Source organism: Saccoglossus kowalevskii, chromosome 8 (genome assembly GCF_978046115.1).
Source record: "Saccoglossus kowalevskii chromosome 8, keSacKowa6.1, whole genome shotgun sequence".
NCBI lineage: Eukaryota > Metazoa > Hemichordata > Enteropneusta > Harrimaniidae > Saccoglossus > Saccoglossus kowalevskii.
Genome location: NC_140648.1, coordinates 1,892,643 through 1,902,557, shown reverse-complemented (window position 1 = coordinate 1,902,557; position 9,915 = coordinate 1,892,643). Strand labels below are relative to the sequence as shown.

The 9,915-nt window shown below is 39.4% G+C and overlaps 2 long non-coding RNA genes across 2 annotated transcripts; one reads left to right on the top strand and one right to left on the bottom strand.

Annotated features, from left to right (window-relative positions):
- The first annotated feature begins 1,880 nt into the window (after window positions 1-1,880).
- Window positions 1,881-6,278, top strand: LOC146739212 (uncharacterized). Its single transcript, XR_014930052.1, has 2 exons — window positions 1,881-2,565; window positions 6,034-6,278. It is a non-coding gene; the product is annotated as an uncharacterized LOC146739212 (long non-coding RNA).
- LOC146739213 (uncharacterized) lies at window positions 4,236-5,456 on the bottom strand. The gene is made up of 2 exons (XR_014930053.1): window positions 4,913-5,456; window positions 4,236-4,417 (listed from the first exon to the last, which is right to left on the bottom strand). It is a non-coding gene; the product is annotated as an uncharacterized LOC146739213 (long non-coding RNA).
- Window positions 6,279-9,915: the final 3,637 nt, after the last annotated feature.

Sequence of the window (9,915 nt, the reverse complement as noted above, 5' to 3'; positions counted from 1 at the left end):
GATTTTTACGCAAATCGTTCCACCCAGTCAAATTCATGACAAGTGAGTCTTATTATTTCAAGATGGCTAGCAAAGGCAACGTACGCAAACTCATCAACGGAGTAAAAATAGGAATCAAGTGCCCATTTCTGAGCTTATTTGTAGAGGAGTATTTGTGCTTCACACGAGAACCTGGTGACATCATTACATCAAAGGAGCTGTTTTTTCATTATGAAAATTTTATATCATTAATGACAAAAAATGATCGCCAGACACAGTCAATGATTAGTGAGACTCGTTTTCATAAGGTACGTGCTTTTGTGTGGCCGGGTGATCGATGATTGAATTTGTCATATCACCACAAATTAAGGAAATACAGACGAGAAATATTTCACAATGACAAGTTTCTTTCTTTTTTTCATTGTGTTTGGATTTGTTACATAAATATTGTAAACGTTATACAAATTCAGAAAACTATACATTGCTTACATCGGTTATACATGTGCAGGGAATATTGTGAAACGCTAGTGTAATTCGGGATCAGTCTTATATATTATTTGTGTTTTGTAAAGAAACTACACACCAGATTAAAAGTACGACAATTGATTAAAACTAGTCAGCTATAAAGAAATAAAATACATGCGTTGACATAACTACTAATGGAAAGATTACACAATAAAAAAATGGGCAAGGGGTCACCCTTCATAACTTCCACTGGTGTTTAAATTTTATAATTATATCATAAATTGTATCTCATTTGACATGTGGTATTTTACAGCAAATCAAGGTTACACTTGTCCATAATGGCATATCGCCAGTCACCTCGGGTGGTAAGCGAGGTTATCGCGGGTTGAATATGCGGCAACATCGGCTAAGAAGGGAACAATCCTCGATGTCTATTAAAGAAAAAACAGAACACTTTTTGAAACGAAAAAAATGGGATGAATATATACAGGTACAATGCGGAACGTAATTACAAAAAAATAAGCAGAGTTATTAAGCAAAATATATTAAACGTGGAGATCCACATCTGTGGAAAGTTCACACCTTTATATTTAAATTTGACGAGTTCTCTCCTGATAATGAGGGAATATCTCAATCTAGAATAAAAGTCTTAGTATTTGTAATGGTTTAATATTTTGTACATCCATAGTATAATGATTTAACATCTCACTATAATGAGATTATATATATTGTTATGGGGTGCATGTTGCTATACTGAAATATAATTACTATGTCACATGTAGCTCATTTTAATCAATGCATAATCGTTTGCAATTTCAAAATATGTTTGCATAGCATAATTGACGAATCCTTCCTTGCTCTGTATATTCCTGAACGAGTTTGTCCCGAAATTATTTAGCATTTCTTTTCACCCATGTTTTCATTAAAATGAGTTACACTTTCATAACAAAATACTCTGTTTATTATAGGAGTTTCTATCTCGAATTCGAAATAGGAAATAAATGAGTAAATTAAACATGTTTTACGAATCAAATGCTATTATACATGAGTGTTATCTCATGGAAAACTGACAACGAGTTAATAATAAGAATACATTATTTGTGTTAGAATATAGAGAGCTGCTAAGTTGTTCGAGTTACGGACATCGAAGTACGAACATCGAATTACAAAAAAAGTTACATTTTGGAAACCACACCCACTTTTGTGAGACCTCGTCCAAACTGTAACTCGATTAACTAGTCAACAGAATTCCGAGTTACAGGTAAAATACATTTTTAGTTGTTGAAGGTCCACATTTAGTAACTTGAACTTTAAGTAACAGTTAACCAAACATCGAGTTACAGGCAGCATGATTTTTTTTAACGTTCAACTATTAAGTATGTTGCCCATAACGCGAAGTTTTGTTAACTGTTGATTGGCCATAGTTACAATTTGGGTGTGGTTTCGCAAAAGGGGCGTGATTTATAAAATATGGGCGTGGTAATATTTGTAACTCAATGTTTTCGTAACTCGATGCTCGTAACTCTAACAGTTCAGTATATAGAATAGATATTTTGTTGTTTAATGTATTATGACGATAAGATTTGGTACATGATCTTCCCAGGGGATCACTGGTAAAACTCACGGAAAAGCGAGGCACCCAAGTGTTCTAGAAATTATGCTTCATAACAGGGTCCCTTTTCGACATTCTCAGAAATCAAAAAGAATGATATCGTTGCTAGCTTTATATATTGTGTAATATGCGGCAATGATAGTTTAATTTAACAATTATTTGTAACTAGTATAGTGTACATGTAATAAAAGAGTGTTTTTATATCGAAAATATATTTCGAGGGCCGATTTTTGAATTTGATTTTTACTAAAAGACCCCCAGAATAGTCTAGTGAAATCAAAACAAAAAACAATATTTGTTTACATTGAAATTAAGGTTGAAGTCGTTAACAGAGATTTTAGAGAAGCGGGAAAGTGCGCCTTTGCAAAACAAGATATAAAAGCAAATGAGATAATTGGGGTGTACGACGGAGAAATAATTGACAGAGCAGAGGCTGAACAACTAGAACGACAGTATGCGGTAACAGGTGAACGTTGTGGCATGTATCACCTGGAATATTCGGGCATGGTGTGAGTATATAATCAGCCACAATATTTGCCATAATATTTTCTTAGTGTTAGTAGTTATATGTAACACTACTTTCATACAATTTAATGTAAAACTAATGAAATGAATTATGCACTTGCTGTCACACACTCGCTCTTATCAACTAGCTCGCTCACACACACACACACACACACGCACAATGGCAATTCACCCATTCTCACGCACTCGCTTACCCTCTCCCACCCCAATTCATTGAACTCAAACACTCCACCCACTGACACACACAAACTCGCACACAAACTCACTCACCCACCCATTTGATCATCCTCCAACAAACTCACTCACAACTAAATCTAATTCACCCACAACTCTTACATTATCAAGCCACCCTTTCATTAGGTCAACCGCAATTCACTCATTACTCTCAACTGATTGACTAAATGAGTGACTCATTGTTTAATAAATTCCTTTCTACTCACCCACTTAACAACGAAATAATTCAGTAACAATCAGACATATATTATTAACTCACCAACCAAATGACTTGCTGAGTGAAACATTGATTTCTCTCTGACTTGCCCACATTTCATTAACCCATTTTAACTCGCACACGCTATAACTTAACTGTCCCACCTTACCACTAGCTCACTGATTTGTCAACCCAAAGATAGCTTCATTCGCTCACTTAATCAACACTAAATCTAGTTAATTCACTCAGTCATATGTACATTATATCAACTTACTCATTACACACTTGCCAACTCAAGCACCCATTCGCTCACCAACAGATTGACTCACTGTTGTATATATAAACACATCCATCCAACCAACCACCCACCCATCCATTCACTGTCATACTCAAATGACGCATCAATTAACCCTTTCACTCACTCACACACACATCTTCACTCACTCACCCTCACCCACTCAGCTTTACTCCCTCAGCCTCACCTTCACTCACTTTCTCACCTTCACTCATCTTCATTCACTCACTCACTCACTCACCTTCATTCACTCACTCTCACCCACTCACCTTCATGCTCACCTTCATTCACCCATCCTCAGCCTCACCTTCACTCACTCACCTCACCCACTCACTCACTCACCCTTACCTTCACTAACTTACCTTTACCTTCACTCACTCACTCCTTCACCCACTCACCCTCATCTTCATTTACTCACTCGCCCTCATCTTCAATCACTCGCCTTCTCAAACTCACTCTCACCTTCACTCACTCACTCGCTCACCTTCGCTCACTCACTCACTCACCTTCATTCACTCACCCTTACCTTCACTCCCCCTTATCTTCACTCACTCTCATCCACACCTCCATTCACTCACCCTCGTCTTCACTCACTCACCTTCTCTAACTCACTCCCATCTTCACCCACTCACCTTCACTCACTCATCTTTACTCCCACTCACTCACCCTCAGCTTTACTTACTCACTCACCCTCAGTCTCATCTTCACTCACCCTCATTCACTCACTCACTCACCCTCATTCACTCACTCACCTTCAGTCACACACTTTCACTCACTCACTCACCCACCCACCCTCACTCACACTCAGCTTCACTTCCATCAGCCTCACCTTCACTCACACACCTTCACTCACTCGCTCACCTTCACTCACTCACTCACCCACCCTTACCTTCACTCACTCGCCTTCTCTAACTCACTCTCTCCTTCAATCACCCACCCTCATCTTCACTCACTCGTCTTCTCTAACTCACTCTCACCTTCAATCACTCGCCCTCATCCACACACCTTCACTCACTCACCCTCACCTTTTCTCACTCGCCCTCATCTTCACTCCCTCACTCACTCACCCTCATCTTCATTTACTCACTCGCCCTCATCTTCACTCACTCGCCTTCTCTAACTCACTCTCACCTTCACTCACTCACTCACTCGCTCGCTCACCTTCGCTCACTCACTCACTCACCTTCATTCACTCCCCCTTATCTTCACTCACTCTCATCCACACCTCCATTCACTCACCCTCGTCTTCACTCACTCACCTTCTCTAACTCACTCCCATCTTCACCCACTCACTCACCTTCACTCACTCATCTTTACTCCCACTCACTCACCCTCAGCTTTACTTACTCACTCACCCTCAGTCTCATCTTCACTCACCCTCATTCACTCACTCACTCACTCACCCTCATTCATTCACTCACCTTCAGTCACACACTTTCACTCACTCACTCACTCACACACCCACCCACCCTCACCTTCACTCACACACTCACCCTCAGCTTCACTTCCATCAGCCTCACCTTCACTCACTCACCCACTCCCACCTTCACTCACACACCTTCACTCACTCGCTCACCTTCACTCACCATCTCCTTCACTCACACACCTTCACTCACTCACTCACCTTCACTCACTCACTCTCACTCACCCTTACCTTCACTCACTCGCCTTCTCTAACTCACTCTCACCTTCGCTCACTCACTCGCTCACCTTCGCTCACTCACTCACTCACCTTCATTCACTCACCCTTACCTTCACTCCCCCTTATCTTCACTTACTCTCATCCACACCTCCATTCACTCACCCTCGTCTTCACTCACTCACCTTCTCTAACTCACTCCCATCTTCAGCCACTCACTCACCTTCACTCACTCGTCTTTACTCCCACTCACTCACCCTCAGCTTTACTTACTCACTCACCCTCAGTCTCATCTTCACTCACCCTCATTCACTCACTCACTCACCTTCAGTCACACACTTTCACTCACTCACTCACCCACCCACCCTCACCCTTACCTTCACTCACACACTCACCCTCAGCTTCACTTCCATCAGCCTCACCTTCACTCACTCACCCACTCCCACCTTCACTCACACACCTTCACTCACTCGCTCACCTTCACTCACCCTCTCCTTCACTCACACACCTTCACTCACTCATTCACCTTCACTCAATCACTCTCACTCACCCTTCACTCACTCGCCTTCTCTAACTCACTCTCTCCTTCAATCACCCACCCTCATCTTCACTCACTCGTCTTCTCTAACTCACTCTCACCTTCAATCACTCACCCTCACCTTCAATCACTCACCCTCATCCAAACACCTTCACTCACTCACCCTCACCTTTTCTCACTCGCCCTCATCTTCACTCCCTCACTCACTCACCCACCCTCACCTTCATTCACTCACACTCACTCACCCTCACCCACCCTCACCTTCATTCACTCACCCTCATCTTCACTCACTGCCCTCATCTTCACTCACTCACCCACCCTCACCTTCAATCACTCACCCTCATCCACACACCGTCACTCACTCACCCACCATCACCTTCATTCACTCACACTCACTCACCCTCACCCACCCTCACCTTCATTCACTTACCCTCACTCGCCCTCATCTTCACTCACTTGTCCTCATCTTCACTCACTCACCCACCCTCACCTTCATTCACTCACTCACTCACTCTCTCATGTTAATATCATCATGGCCATATATTTTCAGAATAAATCCACACAGTGAAAAGAAGATGTGGGAAACAAGTGGAATTACCTTTTTCCTGAACCATTCCAAAAAGCATTCCAACATTGTCACAAAACAACTGAAGATTAATGACAGGCCGTGTGTGGTTATGATTTCCAAATATTACATACCAGAAGGGGCAGAATTGTTATATAATTATGGTGATGAGAAAGCACCATTTTTTGCAAATTCACAAACTTTTCCAAATTAAAGTAATTTATGATCTATGTTCGAGTTGAGTTGTGTTGTGTTGTGAACATGTAAAATAACAATAAAATTCAATATTTCCTTGACAAGAAATTAAAACACAGTGAACATGCTAAAAACATCAAAACATTAAAATTAAATGTCAGTTAAATTAAATAGTTTTACAGCATTCAAAAGTCAGGAAATACACAATTGAATATATGAAGTTTCACACGCAAGTGCCACATGACAGACTAATTGCTGAACATTTTCAAAATCGCTAAATAAATGAAATTTATGGTATATGCAAAATAAGGTTTATGTAAACGTAATGAAACTAATTTTCTTTTAAATTTACAACTATTCCCCATCCCAGTAATGAACTACTAGTAAATACCTTATTATTTTGACACAGATCAATGTATTTAAAACACCTTCATCTCTTTTTTTAACTTGCAGGTCATTACTACAGTAATTCATATGACAGGGGTTCCAGAGAAATAATTACATTCAAATGTGGGAAAATATTAGTTAATTAATAAACACAAATTATTTGTTTCATTATTTTAACAAACTAAAAATGAATGGTGCATAGTACTACTGTAGAACATATTATTCAAGCTGTTAATTGAATAATTTAACACAAAAAGGTGCCAATTGGGCAAAAGCAATGTACATATCACCAGTGGTATGTTGGTATCCATTGTCAGGTATATTTACTAATCTATTAACAATCAATTGACAAGTTTCAAACAAAACTATTTTTTTAATTAACAATGTTGATTCATTTTAGTTTCAATAAACATTTTCAAATTATTGAAAAAACACTTCCCAAGATAGAATTTAAACACAGCTTTACATTTCAACTTATAATAAACATAGTCATGCACAGAGCATACAATTTCTAAGCACATGTCCTTGTAAGTGTATATGATCCACTGTTGACGCAATTCTTGTATTTTATTCATCAGCCAATGACGTCCTGGTTTGTGTCCTGATTAATTATAGAGTAATAATACATCATATTGGATACTGGCACTATAAAAATGGACACCCTAAAGTACATTCCAGGGTTCTTGCGTTCCTGCGTTTTGCAAAAGAAAAACAATATATCAAGTACAATTAGATTCATTTAGCTTTAGTCAGATATGAATTTTAAATATAAAACAAAAGTCAATGAAAATATAACATTGTTGCAAACACAATTAAAGTAGGAATTTGGAAGGTAAGTCATGCAATGATCAAATAAGATTGAGACAGTTGGGGATTTCCAAATTACAAGGCCCCCATGAATTCAGACCCATTTTAACACGTAGCCAGGGTAGTGAAATTAAACGGTACCCACCGAAAAATACACAGCGTCAGAACCCTGACCAACACATTGAATTAAAGTCCAAGATTGGTCGGTTATGTATGTACTTATCCAGAGTGACTTCAGACCCATTTTAACACGTAGCCAGGGTAATGAAATTAAACGGTACCCACCGAAAAATACACAGGGTCAGAACCCTGACGAACACATTGAATTAAAGTCCAAGATTGGTCGGTTATGTACGTACTTATCCAGAGTGACTTCAGACCCATTTTAACACGTAGCCAGGGTAATGAAATTAAACGGTACCCACCGAAAAATACACAGGGTCAGAACCCTGACCAACACATTGAATTAAAGTCCAAGATTGGTCGGTTATGTACGTACTTATCCAGAGTGACTTCAGACCCATTTTAACACGTAGCCAGGGTAATGAAATTAAACGGTACCCACCGAAAAATACACAGGGTCAGAACCCTGACCAACACATTGAATTAAAGTCCAAGATTGGTCGGTTATGTACGTACTTATCCAAAATGAATTCATAACCATTTTAACACGTAGCCAGAGTAGTGAAATTAAACGGTACCCACCGAAAAATACACAGGGTCAGAACCCTGACCAACATATTGAAATAAAGTCCAAGATTGGTCGGTTACGTACGTACTTATCCAGAGTGAATTCATAACCATTTTAACATGTAGCCAGAGTAGTGAAATTAAACGGTACCCACCAAAAAATACACAGGGTCAGAACCCTGACCAACACATTGAATTAAAGTCCAAGATTGGTCGGTTATGTACGTACTTATCCAAAATGAATTCATAACCATTTTAACACGTAGCCAGGGTAATGAAATTAAACGGTACCCACCAAAAAATACACAGGGTCAGAACCCTGACCAACACATTGAAATAAAGTCCAAGATTGGACGGTTACGTACGTACTTATCCAAAATGAATTCATAACCATTTTAACACGTAGCCAGGGTAGTGAAATTAAACGGTACCCACCGAAAAATACACAGGGTCAAAACCCTGACCAACACATTGAAATAAAGTCTAAGATTGGTCGGTTATGTACGTACTTATCCAAAATGAATTCATAACCATTTTAACACGTAGCCAGAGTAGTGAAATTAAACGGTACCCACCGAAAAATACACAGGGTCAAAACCCTGACCAACACATTGAAATAAAGTCCAAGATTGGTCGGTTACGTACGTACTTATCCAGAGTGAATTCATAACCATTTTAACACGTAGCCAGAGTAGTGAAATTAAACGGTACCCACCGAAAAATACACAGGGTCAGAACCCTGACCAACATATTGAAATAAAGTCCAAGATTGGTCGGTTACGTACGTACTTATCCAGAGTGAATTCATAACCATTTTAACACGTAGCCAGAGTAGTGAAATTAAACGGTACCCACCAAAAAATACACAGGGTCAGAACCCTGACCAACACATTGAATTAAAGTCCAAGATTGGTCGGTTATGTACGTACTTATCCAAAATGAATTCATAACCATTTTAACACGTAGCCAGGGTAATGAAATCAAACGGTACCCACCGAAAAATACACAGGGTCAGAACCCTGACCAACACATTGAAATAAAGTCCAAGATTGGTCGGTTACGTACGTACTTATCCAAAATGAATTCATAACCATTTTAACACGTAGCCAGGGTAATGAAATTAAACGGTACCCACCGAAAAATACACAGGGTCAGAACCCTGACCAACACATTGAAATAAAGTCCAAGATTGGTCGGTTACGTACGTACTTATCCAGAGTGAATTCATAACCATTTTAACACGTAGCCAGGGTAGTGAAATTAAACGGTACCCACCGAAAAATACACAGGGTCAGAACCCTGACCAACACATTGAAATAAAGTCCAAGATTGGTCGGTTACGTACGTACTTATCCAGAGTGAATTCATAACCATTTTAACACGTAGCCAGAGTAGTGAAATTAAACGGTACCCACCAAAAAATACACAGGGTCAGAACCCTGACCAACACATTGAATTAAAGTCCAAGATTGGTCGGTTATGTACGTACTTATCCAAAATGAATTCATAACCATTTTAACACGTAGCCAGAGTAGTGAAATTAAACGGTACCCACCGAAAAATACACAGGGTCAGAACCCTGACCAACATATTGAAATAAAGTCCAAGATTGGTCGGTTACGTACGTACTTATCCAGAGTGAATTCATAACCATTTTAACATGTAGCCAGAGTAGTGAAATTAAACGGTACCCACCAAAAAATACACAGGGTCAGAACCCTGACCAACACATTGAATTAAAGTCCAAGATTGGTCGGTTATGTACGTACTTATCCAAAATGAATTCAT